The following is a 16,988-nucleotide window of genomic DNA, read 5'->3' on the forward strand; positions in this document are numbered from 1 at the left end:
TAAGCAGGTATTTTATGGCCAGCCACACAGATGCTAATATTGCCAAGAATGATGACCCCAGGAATAAACATCCTGTTTACAAGATGTTATTTCAGTGAAATAACAATGAATTCAGTATCATCTATATCGTTTAGTATCATTATGTCATCTATAAATAAGATTAGAAAGTTGAGAGAGTTGACATATCCACTGTGTGTGATGGGAATGAGGGAAAGTGCAGAATAGATAGTGTTATGAAAGATTCCTCCAAGTTCTAAGATCGTCGATTCCATTTAGGAAAGGAAAATCTGGTACATAGTAATGTCAAACATTTGTAGTCCTGGTGGGCAGATTGAGTACTTCTGCAGCAAAAGTACCCAAGATATAGAATGAATATATCCAATGTGTACTGAAGTGGAAATACCCATGTGCTCATGAAGGAACTAAAGTTCTTGGTGCCTTCTGCTGTCTAGTAACTAGGTTTAGCAGTTACATGCATGATGGTAACAATAAGTCTCAGGATCAACTGGTGAGCCTGCCTGTGAATGAGCCAAGCTGTGGAAATCTTCCAGGGTAAAAGTAAACCTCAATGGATGAATACTTTAGCTACTAGTCAAATAAGTAAGATGAAGCTGAATTTCTATCCCAATATGTTTAGTAACTTGTGAAAATTCATTTCTATAGACATGTGCATGTATTAGTTAAGCATTCACAAGGACCAATGATAATCTTTTAGGATATATGTCTTAGAACAGAAACATTCTTATACTATACATAGCAAACAACAAAATAATTCTGTCTATTCCTTGCCATTCTCATTTGCAGATATTTCTATTTCCATTTGTATAAATTTTTCTTGCACACACAAATATACTAGTAGATTTCTTTCAATTTATTTTCAAGGTTGGAGGATAACTTACTTTAATTTAGGTCATTTGGTACCAAGAATGTTGATGTTTGTTTTTATCCTCTCTGTCTCTTTGTTTCTGTCTCTCTCTGTCTCTCTCTCTGTCTCTCTCTGTCTCTCTCTCTCTCTCCCCCACCCCTCATTATATAGCCTAGGCTGCTCTCAAATGTGTGATTTTTTCCACCTCAGACCCTAAGTTCTGGTATTACAGGTGTACTGCAGCAAACTCAACTTGGACAATGCATATTGTTTAAATAAATCTCTACCACTCTTTTACAGAAAGTGTAATAAATCCTTGCTCTTCTCCCTACCCCTAATTTATGAAAATTCCTCTTGCTTAGAGTATCTAAAGATTAAAAACCGTGAAGAGGACTGGGCCAGGATGCAGGGACTGAGGACAGGCAGGGTGTAAACATTCATTTTTTAAAACTTGTTTTCCTGATATACTGTCTTTTAACTATTTAGTATGGCAGAACTTTTTAGATCTGGCTCATGACTCAGAACCCAGATGGGGCTTTTGTTCCTCCCCTGTCAGACACAATTTGTCTACAGGTTTCTTGCTGTTCTATTCCTTAACACAATGTTTGATATTATCCAATCTTCTCTCTGGTTCACCCATTTGGAAGGAGTCTATTGCCCTGATATTTTAGATCCTCAAACTCCTCCAGTTTCCCCTATAGCCAACCTTCTCTGGCAATGACTCAATTGGAATGAAAACAACTTCACTCTTGGCCTCTTTGCTTGGCAATTGTGAGTTTCCTGCTTTCCATAGATGGCTTTTCTGAAATACGACCCTGGCTGCGGTTGCAGACATTGTGTTTGTAATTATCTGAGAGATTGCCCTCAGTAGTGGGCCATGCTACTGGCCAACCCCACAGCAGTCGGGCTGCCTTCTGGAGTCCCCGAATTCTTCTCCAGCTATCCCTCTCCTTATGGCTGAGCCAGATGCATGGGGATGTGATACCACACAGCTAGAGAGTGTAAGGAATAATGACATTGTGTGTTTGTGTGTGTGTGTGTGTGTGTGTGTGTGTGTGTGTGTGTGTGTAATTGTCAGAATTTACATGCTGATAGACAAACACAAAACATTTTTAAATCACTAATGTATTAGAAGCACTCCAGACTATCGCTTCTGCGTCTCTCTCTTCTTCCTGCCTACACATTGACTCTTGAACCCTGCAGCCCCAAGTATTTCAATGATTTCAGTGAAATTATTTTACACAAGGCTACCAATAATGATTTCTCAAATAATATAGAGTTGTTAGCTCTTATGCCGCTTGATTTATTGGTGAGTATTTACCAATACTGGTCATTCTGTCTTTTTTTTTCTTCCCCCCCCCACCTCTTTTTATTTCACAATTATTTGGTTCTAAAGGGTTTTATTTTTGTTCCAATTTTATGCTCATTCTCTATACAACATCACTGCTTCCCTGCTTGCTAATTACCACCTATTTTAGTTTCGCTGTGATGCATTCCCACCAACAGTTCATATATTGAAGGCTTGTTCCAGGTTGGTGGCACCATGTAAAAGGGCTGGTAGGCCTAAGGGGAGAAAGTAGATCATAGATTGTGGATGGTACAGAAGGAATCCTGTCTTCTCCCTTGCTGTCTCTCCACTTCCTATCACCATACTGTGATAAAGGAGCAGAGCTGTGCTCCTTTATGCCGGTGCCATGGTGCTGAGCTCTATGAAATCATGAGCTACTATGAGCCCTTCCTCCCTTAAGTTGTTCAGGTCAGATATTTTATCACAACGTTGCAACTCCAGCTAACACAAAAGTGAACTCCCATTTCCTTAACTTTCATTCACAACCCATTTAAATTTACAACTCTACCACACCCAGATCCTTTGAACATGCATGTCAATGCTTCTGATTTATTTACATGCCTCAGGTTTAATATCCATTGCTTTTTCTTTATTAAGTAGATATATTTCCAGGTTCCTTTTTAAAGGTAACCTCTTTAAAAGCAGTGGCTTGGGTCGCTTTGTGTTCATTGCTTGCCATTGCTGAACAAATGAGCATAAGAGGATAAATGTATCCTGTCTTTGATTCCTTCAGGTCTGATTTCTAGGTGTGGAAGGGTTGGATGCTATAGAAGTTCAAGTTCTGAATTCCATACTGATTCCAAGCTTGACTAGGCTAATTTACATTCCCACACACAGTATATAATGTTGCCTTTCCCCCTGAATCTGGCACAATATTTGAAGGTATTTGTCCTCTTCAGACAGCCATTCCTAGATGGGGGGAGATGGAATCTTTATGTAGTTTTGATTTGCATCTCCTTCATGGCTAAGGATGCAAAACATTTTTTAGATATATTCATATACCATTTTTACTTCTTCTTTTGCCTACTTGCTGATTGGAGTAATCCTTATTTCAGTGTTAAATTATTTTAGTTCTTTATTCAGGATACTCATCAGATGAATAGCTGGCAAAGACTTTCTCCATTCTTCAAGCTGCCTCTTCATGCTGGCAATTGTTTCCTTTGCTGTGCAGAAGCTTTTCAACATGATGCCACCTCATTAGACAATTCTTGCTTTCATTTTCTGAGCTATTCAGAAAGTTATTGCATATGTCTATATATTTTCTCTATTTTACTGTACTAGTTTCAAAGTTTGATCTCCTCCGTTAAAGTATTTGGATTGATTTTTACACAGGATGAGATCTAGGGATCTACTTGCAATCATCTACATATGAATATCATTTTCCTAGTAGCGTTTGCTTCAATATTAATTTCAGAATTTTTCCTAGTTCTGGGAAACATTTTATTGGAATTTTTATGAGAGTTGCATTGAATCTATAGATCACTTCTGGTAATATCACCATTTTCGGAATATCTATTCTACCTACCCAATAGGTTGGGTTTCTTTTTGTGTGTTTGTTTGTTTATTTCTATCTCAAGTGTCCTCTTTCAATGCCTTTCTTTAGCATTTTATTTTCCATTTCAGAGGCTTTTCACCTCTTTCATTGGTTTTATTCTTGGTATTTTAGGCTATTGTGACTGTTATTATTTTGCTGATATCTTTCTCAGCATGTTTTATTGGTATATATATATTATATATATAATATATATAAAGCTACTCGTTTTCCTATGTTGCTTTAGTATCCAGCTACTCCACTGAAATTATTCAAACTTAAGAGTATTTTCATGGAGTCTTTAGATAATATTATCTGAAAATATGGCTAATTTTACTCCTTCCTTTTCCTATTTATATCCATTTCTTACCTTTAAATACAGTTTAATGAGTATCAATGACTATCAATATTTGAAATTAATTCATACTATTGCTATCTTATCTTTAAAGTGTATTTTATTTATATATCATTTTCTCCTCTTAAAAGACTTTTTAGTAAAAATAAATTGACAAAAGTTCAAGAGATGATGCACATATTGTTTCTTGATTTGCTACCAATCTGAAGGTGTCAATTTTTTTCAAATAAAGTAGAATGTTCATGAAACTGCCCATTTGCTCTATGAATTAATATTATTATAATTTATCTGTTAGTGTCCATAGCATAGCAGTGGATCCATAGTTTTATTTACTTATACACAGATGGAATTTACATTTTTACTGGAAGCTTGCTGTCTTCCACAAGCCATCATAATTGGGCCAAAGAAATACATTGTATTTCAATCGGATAACTGCAGTTCCTCAATCTATTCCAAAAAAGGAAAGCAAAGAGAACATCAATGTTTCTAGATCCCACTGAAACAAGGACTAAGTTTGGGAATCGCTTGTCTGAAATGTTGCTTACCTCAAAGGACACAATGCACTGGGAGGAAAGAATATTCTACCCCTTCTAGCCTATATTGTCCCTGAAGAATAATAAATAATACACAGTGTTTCCCAGACAGACTGCTCCACAGCGTTTTGGATGTCCCTGTTAATCAATACATGCTTGCACTTTCTGGCTCTAGTTACCTTTGGATCTGCAGTGAATGCCACTGAGCTGCCACATCTGCTTAGCTGATGCTGTCACCAACATTCCGTAAGTGTCAGGGTAGCCTCAGGACAGACGAGTCTGTGGTCCCAGCACAGCAGGTGTGTTCCACTTCACTGCTACCAAAATATTCATCAAGAGATGAATGATTAATGATTAGGCTCCCAAATGAGTTTAAATATGTGTTTTAAACAAACCTGTCTTGTATAGATTTATTGGCCCTGGCACCTTATGGACTTGCAGTACTTTAATTCATATAGTGGCTTAAGTGACCTGTATTGCTTAGGTCTTACACATACTACCTCTTTGCTTAGTACTAAAACATGTAATATGTGTTACACACTCACTAACCAAAATAAAACATCTACAGTCATGCCCACATATGTTAACACTTGTAGTACAAGAAGTAACTTTGGGGTTCCTGTGTACTTGGCAAGGACTACATAGAAATTTATATTTTTGTGTTGTCTGTAGTTACTTATCCTGGAGAAATATGAAAAATATGAAATTCAAACTGTAGTGTTATTATTCTTTTCTCTAAGTGGAGTTCATAAATAGACTGCATTAAAACCACCCAAGTTAGGTCATAAAACTTAGACTTCTGGAGCCTACTCAATATTTATTAAATCTCTAAGGTTATATTATAGAAATTATTTTTTGTACCTGTGTCAAGTTTTGTTGTTGTTGTTGTTTTTTGCCAGTCCTGGGGCTGGAACTTGGGACCTAGGCACTGTCCTTGAGCTTCTTTTGCTCAGGATAGCACTCTACCACTTGAGCCACAGCACCACTTCTGGCTTTTTCTGTTTACATGGTATTGAGGAATCGAACTCAGGCCTTCATGCATGCTAGGCAAGCATTCTCCCACTAAACCACATTCCCAGCCCCAAGGTTATTTTTTAAGTATAGTACTGGTTGAGAAACTTTGGTTCAGAAAGCTTGCTGAAGACTAAAATTCTTCCAGTAGGTAAGTAAGTAAGTTAAGTTATTGATTTCTAAGCTGTTTACATCCTTCCAAAGAATAACATAAAACTCCCCAAATGAATCACTATTTCTTTCAAAGGCTATATAACATCACCTTGAAAATGGGAAAAAAACTGAAAGATTATTTCATAGCCTATGCAAGGTGGCAAATCTTATTCTTGACATTTTAATAGTCTTTTCTTAAAGGTTCAGTTGCAACAATCGGTGTTTACTTCTATCAAAATGTCAATTTGTTCTGCCCATCTGCATATGTGCATGTAACACATGCGCACAAATGCATGCTCATATACATGTTACATGCATATTTACATACCCTTTTATCTATAAATGTGAAAACATAAAAAGTATGTATCTATATATGTTGATACTGCTGTACATATGCATTGTGTATTCATATGAAAACACAGAATGTTCTCAGCCATGTAACAGGCACTTCACCAATACATGGATAAATGGAAATTAAAGAATACACGAAGGACAAACACAAACACGTTTTGTACACGTCACAAGAATATACCTATGTACTTGTGACAACCTTACTTTGAAAAACTCTTTATTGTTTATTATTATTCTTTAGTAGATAGGCAAAATAATTTCATTTTAATAGGTGAGGATATGAGTACAATGTCTCTTAATCAGTGTCACTAATTTCATCATTCTCCTCCATCTCTCCCAGTTTCATTCCCTCAATTTCTCTACTTCTGTTTTACAGATGTATGTAAATACTATGATCCTCTTCCCAGTGATGTATTCCCCTCCCTTTGACCTCCTCTTCTTTGGCAATACATGTTCTAGCTTCCTGCTATTTACTTTGATAAACTGTAATTCGCTTTTAAGATTTATAAAGAAATTGTTGCTCAGAAATCATTCCTTGTTTGATAATCGTTTTTATTTGTTCTTTATTTTAATGTCTTCTCAATTTTTTGAGCATTCTTCCAAGTCTATACTTTCTAGCACTAGAAATGTCCATTTATATTTTCTTTGTGTAGCTAAGACCTTTAATGACTTCTTATTCTCTTCATCCTTTGAACACAGTGATAACTAAAAATAAAAATTTAAAAGGCTGGAAAATAAAGGCCAGATGCCAATGATAGAGAAGGAGTGGGTTGGAGACATGAACAGGAAGGACCCTGGAGATAGCATCAAAATGTACAGGCTCCCCATCAAAAACAACAGATTTACACTGGGGAGAGACTCAGGGAGACTTCTGCTATGTGAAAACTTGGTCAGTAGGGAAATGAGAAATTGCACATAATCCTCATATCTTTGCAACTGGTTTTCTTCACTTTGGAAAATGATTTTTGAGATTGTCTACTTTAAAAAATAAATACTCAAAAAGACATATGTCATAATCTGTCCCTTCAAGCATCTCTTTATTTATATATTAAAATAAGAGCAACTCTACAAGTAAATTACACTGTGTGGATTTATTTTTCTTTCTCTGATTTCTCCCTATCTAAGGTAGAGGCAAAGAAAGAAAATAATTCTGCATCATCTAGTCTTGCTTTAAGTAAATTCTTAAATACATTTTAGACTACTCAAAAGAACTGCTTAATTCCTAACTTAAGTGTTAAATTTTGAAGTTAAAAATTAAGATTCATAGCTGTGCATGGTGACAGTATAATTTTAGTGCTTAGGAACCTAAGACAGAGGATTGTGAGTTCATAGACAGCTTGGGCTACATAGTGTGATCCTGCTTCATAAAATCAAATAAAACAAAATAAAATATTAATGACACTCATTCTTCTATGATATTATAAAATGTAATGTTTGTACTACAGAAATAAAAGCCACCGCTGGGCACCAGTGGCTCATGCCTGTAATCCTAGCTACTCAGAAGGCTGAGATATAAAGATAGGGGTTCAAAGCCAACCTGAGCAGGAAAGTGAGACTTTTATCTCTGATTTACCACCAGAAAACTGGAAGTGGTTCTGTGGCTCAGGTGGTATAGTGCTAGCCTTGAGCTGAAGAGCTGAGGGATAGTGCCCAGGCCCAGAGTTCAAGCCCCACAACAGAAGTAGAAGGAAAAAGAAAAGCAACTATATACTTCAAAAACATGTTACTACTTACTTCCTCTATTGAAAATCCTATTATTTTTAAAAAATTAAAAGAAAATTATTTTTATATATCCATGTATCTTTTCAATATATTACCCAACACATTAGAAGAAATGCCATTATTATGAAAATTTCAAAGGGCAAACTTTAATAAATAAAGTTGTTGCTACACAGGATGTTTTCCAATCTACCATCCTGACATATTGTCACATTTCAGTAGTCTAAATGAACACAAATAATGTAAAGAAGTCTATTCTTGACATCTTCATGATATGTATAAAATGAGGAGAATACTCAATTGGGAATTACTGGAAATGAAATAATCATTTCTATTATTTCTCTTGGCAAATGTGTTGTGATTTTTAGATATTCTAAATACTTCACACATAGGTAATTTCAGAAGTAAAATTTCATAATTTATTTGCCAAACTTCACAGACATTTTGCTCACTATATTAGTTCATGCGTGTGTGCATGCATGTGTGTGCTTGTGTATGTATTAAGTTTGGAAGTGATATCTACACTCAGAGTAATTGTGATCCGATGTTTTAAATACTTGTTAGCTAACAGAATTTACATGGGATCATTCATGAGGAATCTCTTTCATGAGGAATCTCTTTATATACAGTACTCATTTCTGCTGAAAAAAAAAAAAACTTCACACGTACTTCTTAATCTCTCCAAAATTTCTTTCTCTTATTAATTTTCTTATCAGAAGTTGTTGTGGACCAAATCATGTATTATTTGTCTCTAGCTATCTCCTCAGTGCAAGAATTTTCCTTCAGCTAAGTGCCATATATTTTCACCATGCCTGATAACATAAGCAATGAAATATGTGAATTAATTCTTACTTAAGACACATAATTTTCATATAATAAAAAATTCATTTTGTGAAGAATAGTATACAATGCTGAACACTTTGGGGACCTGAGTCACAAATGAACTCTGGAGGCTTTTCTGGTCCCCTTGAATTATATATTGACTAAGTGAATTGTTTCTGCTTTGGCATGGCATGGAAATACTGTGTTGAAAATGTGAATGAACTGACCACAGAGCAGGACAAGTCTGTGAGACTTATCTCTAATAAGCCAACAAAAAGCTGGAAGCGGCTGTGTGGCTCGAGTGGTAAAGTGCTAGCCTTGAGCAAAAATGGCAAGGTTTTTGGTTCCCCCACCATCCCCCCTCTGGGTTTTTTAGTTCAACCCTAAGGTCAACTCCTGGAAATGCCACCAAAAATATAAACAAATAAAAAATAAACAAATAAGTGCAAATGGCCTGAGGATTTGGCTCAAGTGATAGGGTGCTTGCTTAGAAAATGAGAAGTCATTACTTCAATTGGCAATGTGAAAAAGCCCCACACATCTGATTGCTTGTTACTTAATTTCCCAAGGACATTTTTATATGTTTAAGACTTTTCTTAATTTTGCTAGTCTTACTGCTTCAATCTGGAAAACAATATGGGAAGGGAACATCGGTCTGGAGAAATACTGAAAATCTGCCACAAAACTGCTTCTATACTAGCCTTGGGGAAGTCAGCACCATAATGTAGCAACCAGTTGGTGACAGATCTGAGTCCACACTGAAAAGAGATTGTGGCAGTAAAATAGCAGAATTTCCAGTGTCCTGCTGCTGAAATAGTTTTCAAATTTGCTACATGCTGAAATCACCTGGAGAGTTTGAAAATCATCAGTCTTATAGCCAGAGATTCATTATAGAATAAGGTGCTGCCACTGCCTGGCACTAGATGACAAGACTTTCCCAGCTCAGGCTAATGTGCCTCCAAGTTTAAAAATGATTTTGTAAATTCTTTGCAAATTCTCAACACATGCTTCCTCATGGCATTTGGGATGCTGACATTACTTCATTTCCATTTAGCTTTAGGCAACAAACTAAATACAATTCTCAAGGCAAGCAGTACCCTACTGTGGTTTGGTTTCTCCTGATTTCTTTCTTTCTTTCTTTTTTTTTTGTTGGTTGTGGGGCTTGAACTCTGGACCTGAGCACTGTCCCTCAGCTCTTCAGCTCAAGGCTAGCCCCCTACCACTTGAGCCACAGCACCACTTCCAGTTTTCTGGTTTTTTATTGGAGATCAGAGTCTCACGGAATTTCCTGCTCAGGCTGTCTTTGAACCACGATCTTTAGATCTCAGCCTCCTGAGTAGTTAGAATTACAGGTATGAGCCACCAGCGCCTGGCTTCCTGATTTCATTTTTAAGATGTGACTCACCATCCTTGATGCTTATGGTTCCAATGTTCCATTGCCCAGACTTTCTAGTACAAATCTCAAGACATGTCTCTCACGGTCTACCTTTACCCCATGATTCAGGCTTCCTCTTCCCTTCAGTCAGAGCAGTAGGTTAATACCTGCCTCTTAGCTTTGTATGACTTTTTTTTAAACTAAAGAATATTGACAGTTAAATTATTTTTCATTTAAAACATATATCTAGATGAGTAGAAGTCTGGTACTACATCTCCTAGTAAAGTAGTTTGCTACACAATAAGTCATTATATTCAGCTCAAGGTGCTGGCATGCATCTCCTAGAAAGCTTGTTCACACAGAGAAAAGAAGCTAACTTTGAGCTGAGTCAGAGAATGAGGATTGAGCTAGGATCATCTTGTCCCCTCCCTAGTCTTGCGAGGAGATGCAAACAAAGGAAACAAAGAATGAGATCTGAATCAAAGACTGATGTAAGTTAAAATGAATCTTATCTTGGTGAATCTTTAGAGTTTTGTACCGGGAAAACTTATTACCAAGATGAAGATCCTATCTGCTGAATGTTAGGTTTTTAAAAAGAGGTAACCGAGTAAAAACTGCACCAGCACGCACGTGGTATTCAGGTAAGGGGTAGGTTTATTCAGTAGACCTGCTGGGACCAGGCAAGGTTGGCACTCCACGTGGCTGGGAAAGGCCTGGGAAGGAGAGAGAGCTGAGAAAGAGAGGAAAGAGCTAGAAAAGAGCAGAGAGAGGGGTAAGAACAGTAGCACTCACGTGGTATTCAGGTATTCAGAAGACCTGCTGGGACCAGGCAAGGTTGGCACTCCACGTGGCTGGGAAAGAGAGAGGAAAGAGCTAGAGCAGAGAGAGCTAGAAAAGAAGAGCAAGAGCAAGAGCTAGAAATGAAGAGAGAGAAAAAGAGAGAGTCTGGGCCTGGGCTAGGCCTTATGTAGGGTATGGGCGGGGAAAGGTGTGGCCACATCAAATTCAGATGTGACCTCAGCGGATGCAGATGTGACCTCTTCCAGGTGTCTCAGTTGCCTAGGTAACGCAGGTACTGGGTGGAGACTTTGCTGCGAGGAGGGTGGAGTCTTTACACTGAAAAACAACAGGACTCCACACCAAGACTGGGATTCTGTTGGGGGACCTGGGCGTGGGTGGGTGAGGTGGGATTATTTCTTGATTAACCACACACAAAACAACCTGATAAGATTGATCAGATCAAAAGAATAAGATGATAGATAGGTGATGAGCACTTAGCTCTGCTCAAACCATTTATTACTGATAGACACAGAAATCAGGCTGAAATTAAGAGAGTGATGACCTCTCAGCAAAGAGTGGAGAACCACACACAGCTGGCAAGACCCATGAGGAACCCATCCAGTGAGTAAAAATGATGTGTGACATTGCCTAGAACAAATAATTAAATACAAGTTCATCCCCCTGGAAAACCTGGATTGCAGGAACCTACCAATGAACATCAGCCAGTTTAGAGCCAAAAAACAATAGGAAAAAGCCAGGTTCTCAACTCCACTGGGAGGGTCAAAACATGCACCCATTCCAGATGTTATTTAGATGCAAATTATGACCAAAAACATGGCAACTACAGTTCGGGCTGAGGAATTTTATGCAATGTAAACTAAAGGGATTCTGGCTAAGTTTTTATAGGATTAGGTATTTAGTTTACTTCTCAGAACATTGGAAGATGATCTTGATACTAGTTAAAACAAAATGAATATGTGCTTTCTCAGTGCAGTTACTTTGTAGAAATTTTGAGACATGTAGAAAATACAGAATTGTCAATGAACAGTCTTAGACACCTTCCCTCACAGAGACTAGTCATGGTCTTTACCTACTTCTTCCTCTCTCCAGTGAGAGAGTGCATGACCTCCTACTGACTCCAGCATGTCATCTCTCAATCCTAGAATTTGCCTTCATGACCAGAGCCTTATTCCTTATCCTAGGCTTCTTTATCTTCATCCTTGTTAGATTTTTAAAAAGAGGTAGCTGAGTAAGAACAGCACCACACATGTAGTATTCAGGTAAGGGGTAGGTTTATTCATCGTTCCGGCTGGCACCAGGCCATCTTGGTCCTCCACGTGGTGGGGAAAGGCCTGGGAAAGAGAGCTGGGAGAGCTGGGAATGAAAGAGAACAGGGAAAGAGAGAGAGCTGGGAAAGAGAGGAGAGCTTGGAAAGAGAAGAGAAGGAAAGATCTGAGAAAGAGCTAGAAAAGAGCAGAGAGAGGGCATCTGGGCCTGGGCTAGGCCTTATCTAGGGTATGGGAGGAGAAAGGTGTGGCCACATCAAATTCAGATGTGACCTCAGCGGATGCCCTTGTCTACTGGCTTTTGTAGAACACCTTCCAGACATATATATACCACAAGATCATTCAATAAATGTGCAATAAAATAAAATAAAATAAAATACCCCACCTTCCCTAGCACATTATTAGCTATATCTCTGTTCCATGTCAATAGTGCCTACCCATGTTCTATTCTGGATTTTTCTCCCACTACCTAGAAATGTCTTTTTGTCAAAACTTCTAGTGAGAGACTAATTTCTGCACTCTCCAACCCTCTGCAGTTTTTCTTCTTTGTTTCTTGTAACACTGTCTCTTCTGTTTGTTTTTACATTCTATAATGTCTTTTCATTCTTATTACTTCTTTGATACTTTATGCTATTGTTCCTTATCACATCATCTTCTCTAGCTACCCCTTGTAAATTCAATATTCTACATGCATTTCCATGCTTTAAATGATGTCATGTTTTGTTGACTTAGATTAATACCCTTACTCTCAATCCTGCAAGTCAGGGACATAAATTCAATAATATATTGAATATCTGTAACACTCATGCTGCAGGTCCTGAAAGAGAAGCCCTCATCTGAAACTGCACTTCTTTTTCTAACAGTAATACTCCCACATATCTGACTCTTAATTAAAGTTGACTTGTCATATTTTTTTTTAATCCTTGTTTTTGCTTTTCCCATTTCCTTCTTCCAGGTAGAAGCTATGTCAATCCCTTCACGAAATAATTTCTTAATTACTCTTAGTGTATTTTTAAAAATCTCCTCTCAAAGACCAATTATTGGAATATATAAAGATACAAATATAAATATAAATATAGCACAAAATAAGTTAAAAATAGGTAAGTGTTCTTAGTATATTGCATAAATTGTTTTTTTCTATATTAGTGCTCAGCTATATGAAACAATTATACCTATGTCACTCCTCTTGCTTTCTTCCAACTGGGAATGTTGGATTTTTAAAGTAAAACATTGTCTTATTTTTATTTGTTATTGTTTTAGTTCCTATGTCCTGATAAATTTTCCAGAAGATACTCAAAAGATAGATAATTAATAAATGAAAGAATAAAAAGGTACATATCAACTTCATAAGTCTTTGATATACTAGGATAACATTTTGGGTACATGAGAACACTGACTCATCTAACTCATGGTTTGTGTTCTAACTAAAAGTGCAAAACTCCAACTTCAACCTTGTTCTTGCAAAACAAAACAAAACATCACAAAACTAAAGGATACTAGTGAGCTGGTCTTGGTTGTTTATTCCAGTTTCAGGAGGCTGAAGCTGAAGGATAAGGCCAGTCTCAGTTACACAGAAAACTCCTGTATAAACAACTAAGTAAATAAATGAAGAATAATATTCTTCCAAACCGGGGGAAAACACTGACATATCATCTCCACATATTCTTAAGAATATCAAAAGCAACAACAATAGAGGTCTGAGTTATGTAGGACAAATCTGTAACAATATTTCTTATTTTTTATAAAAGGAAGCATCCAGGTCACCTTAAACCTTTATTTTTCCCCCATTATTTCTGATTTGGGAGAGGTTTGAAAGTTTACCTAATAGAATTGGAGAAAGGGAACAGTAACTGGTTGTATCAAATAAGCTTTTCTCTTGTAGCTGTCTCAAGTGAAAACAAATCTGACTGTGATAGTACAAGCCTCTACTCCTACCTACTCAGGAGCTTGAGATAAGAAGATTGAAAGTTTGAGGCCAACCTGAGCAAATTAGAAAGCTCTTTATTATTTTTTAAATTATCTTTAAGTAGCAGTAAGAAAGAGTTGGCATCAACAAGCAGTTTACAATGCATCTTGATCAATGTTATCCCTTTCAACATTCTCTACCCCTGCCCACTCCTCCTCTCACTCTTCTTAGTTTTGTAGGATATACATTGAATTCCTAACTGCATTCTTTCCCTCTTCTCCTGTTCATTTGTCTATTCCTTTCCCCTTGAAACCACCCTACCCCTTTCTAGTTCCTACTTATTTCAAAATAGCACAGGCCTTTTAAAAAGAGGGTAGATCACTGATCACTAATTATCTAACAGTAGGAGATCCTTGGCTAATCTCCAGCAACAGAAAAAAAAAAAAAAAAAACGCTTTTAAAAAATCACCTGGAAGTATATCCTCCCTTCTCTTTCTCTTTCTTCTCCTGTTCATCCTTCCTTCTCCTTTTTCTTCCCTTTCACTATTTTGTTTTCTTTCTTACTAGATTCTGGTTACTCAGCCCAGATGATAGTATCAGTAAGTACTGTATGGATAGAATATTCTACTATAGACCTCTAAGCCATTCTCTTAAGCCATTTGTTGTATACAGGAACAAATCATTAAAAAAAAAACATACATCATCTGCAACATCAAGTGTAATAGCACAAGGGAATTTGTTTGAGGTTAATTAAGTAAGAACATTGTGTAAAATCGTTTAAATAGGGATACAGGTGGACCCATTGCAACAATGAGAGGTACAAGTCGTTATGTCGAAAACGAACTTTACAACTTTCGTGGGGGAAGGCCAGGGAGGATTGGGGGGATGGGGGGGGCAGGATGGGAAAGGATGGAAAGCGGAAACAAAGGAGGAGGCTACAATGCTTGATAAGAAATGTACTCATTATCTTGCCCATGTAATTGAAACTCCTCTGTACAGTATTTTCACAATAAAAAAAGAAAAAGAAAAAAAAAGAACATTGTGTAATAATTCAAAACCATGCATGAAAACTACAATAGATGTTTATGAAATTTTACATTAGAATTCCCTTCAGATTACAACATTCAAAAGAACCTGATGCGTCTAACACTATAAGTAATGAAGAAATTGAACTGTCCCATATACTATGTGGATATTCCCTTCAAGTTCTTTATTAACCGAATTCTCAACTATTCATTGAGAGCATATTTTGTGTCAGCAAAATAAATACAAAATAAATAGATGGTGGCATGTTTAATGAAGAATGATCTTCTAAATACCTGTTGGGTGACATATATATGCAACATTTTTCAAAATGACAGTAAACATAGTTGAAAAAAGCCAAAAAGTTTTAAGTAATTACTTAATTGGAACTTTAAAAGTGATGTATACAAGATTTAGATTAATGTAAGGATATCTGCAAATAAATGTGCAGTTCTCTTAAAGGCATAAATACAACAAGTGGACTCTTGAATAACTTGTTTTCTCTAGTGGGCAGTTTTTGGATGGACAGTCATAACAGCTTTTCAAATGGGAAAATAAAGCCACTGAAATAGTTATCTCTAAATGTTTGCAAATTTTCAGAAAACAATAACACTAAAGAGGTGTGATTTGTTAGTCCATCAGATTGCACTTACATATTCTGCTTTATTACTGTTCATATATGGAACTGTTTTAAGAAAAAGACATGATATCTCTAAGCATAGTTAGAAGGAGGTTTCTTTTGTAATTCCATTAAGAGAAAGTATATGTCATTACATTCTGCCATTCCCATTGAATATGAATAACTATGAAATAATTATTACTTTTAGCTTATCTTCCAAAAATTTGCTAACAAGTATTCTCAGCTTTTTCAAAACTAGTCATTGTTCAGTCTAAATAATTATTTTCTGTATGTCTCTGTATCCCTGAAAATTTGAGAGGGATATCTAAATGGTGAAAAAATTTACAAAGCTCCAACATCGATTTGGTTAAAATCAAAAATATGTGAGGAAGTAGTACTGTTTATCAAAGTGGTAGAACACTTGCCTTGAATGAAAAAGCTCAGAGACAGCATCCAGATGCATTGACAAACAAAAGAATAAATACATACATACAAAATAAATAAATTCTATCTATCTATCTATCTATCTATCTATCTATCTATCTATCTATCTATCTATCTATCTATCTAGTAATTGACACTGGGGGCTGGTAGATGTCTGTATCTGTAATCCTAGCTACTCAATAAGCTCAGAGCTACAATTTAAAGCCAGCCCAGGCAGTAAAGTTTGTGAGTCTCTTATCTCCAATTCCAGCAAAAACCCAGTTGTACAAGGTATCAGTCATATGGCAGAGTGCCAGCCTTGAGGGGAAAAGCCAAGTGAAAATGTAAAGTTCTGAGTTCAAGCATCATACTGGCTCTCTCTTTCTCTCTCTCTTTCTCTCTCTCTCTCTCTCTCTCTCTCTCTCTCTCTCTCACACACACACACACACAAATGAGAGTAGTGTAAAATGAACTCTACTATAAAAAATAAATATTTACTTCTGACAATTTTGAGGGAAAAAAACTAAACAAATAAAGCACACTTGAAGAATATCAAAATGAATTTTTTATCAGTTGATAATGGAGTTTTATATTCAACCTTGAGTTGGGAATTTTCTATCTAAAAATAGTGCATATTGTAACAAAATACAGAAATTACTAGTGGAGAGTGATACACATTATTTCCACTGGCTTTCCAGTAAGTACTGTTAGTCATACTGCTAACCATCAGGGATCTTGGTCAACTTAGTTGCTTAAGTAATAAACAAGAACAAAGGATGTCACAGGAGGGTATAATCTAGGAAGAATTATGAAATAATCTAGGACAAAGGACATGAACAAAGATGAGCCAGGAAAAAAAGAAAGAAGCAAATAAACAGATATCCATGT

Source organism: Dipodomys spectabilis, unplaced genomic scaffold (assembly GCF_019054845.1).
Source record: "Dipodomys spectabilis isolate Male_0828 unplaced genomic scaffold, ASM1905484v1 ptg000089l, whole genome shotgun sequence".
In the NCBI taxonomy this organism is placed as follows: domain Eukaryota; kingdom Metazoa; phylum Chordata; class Mammalia; order Rodentia; family Heteromyidae; genus Dipodomys; species Dipodomys spectabilis.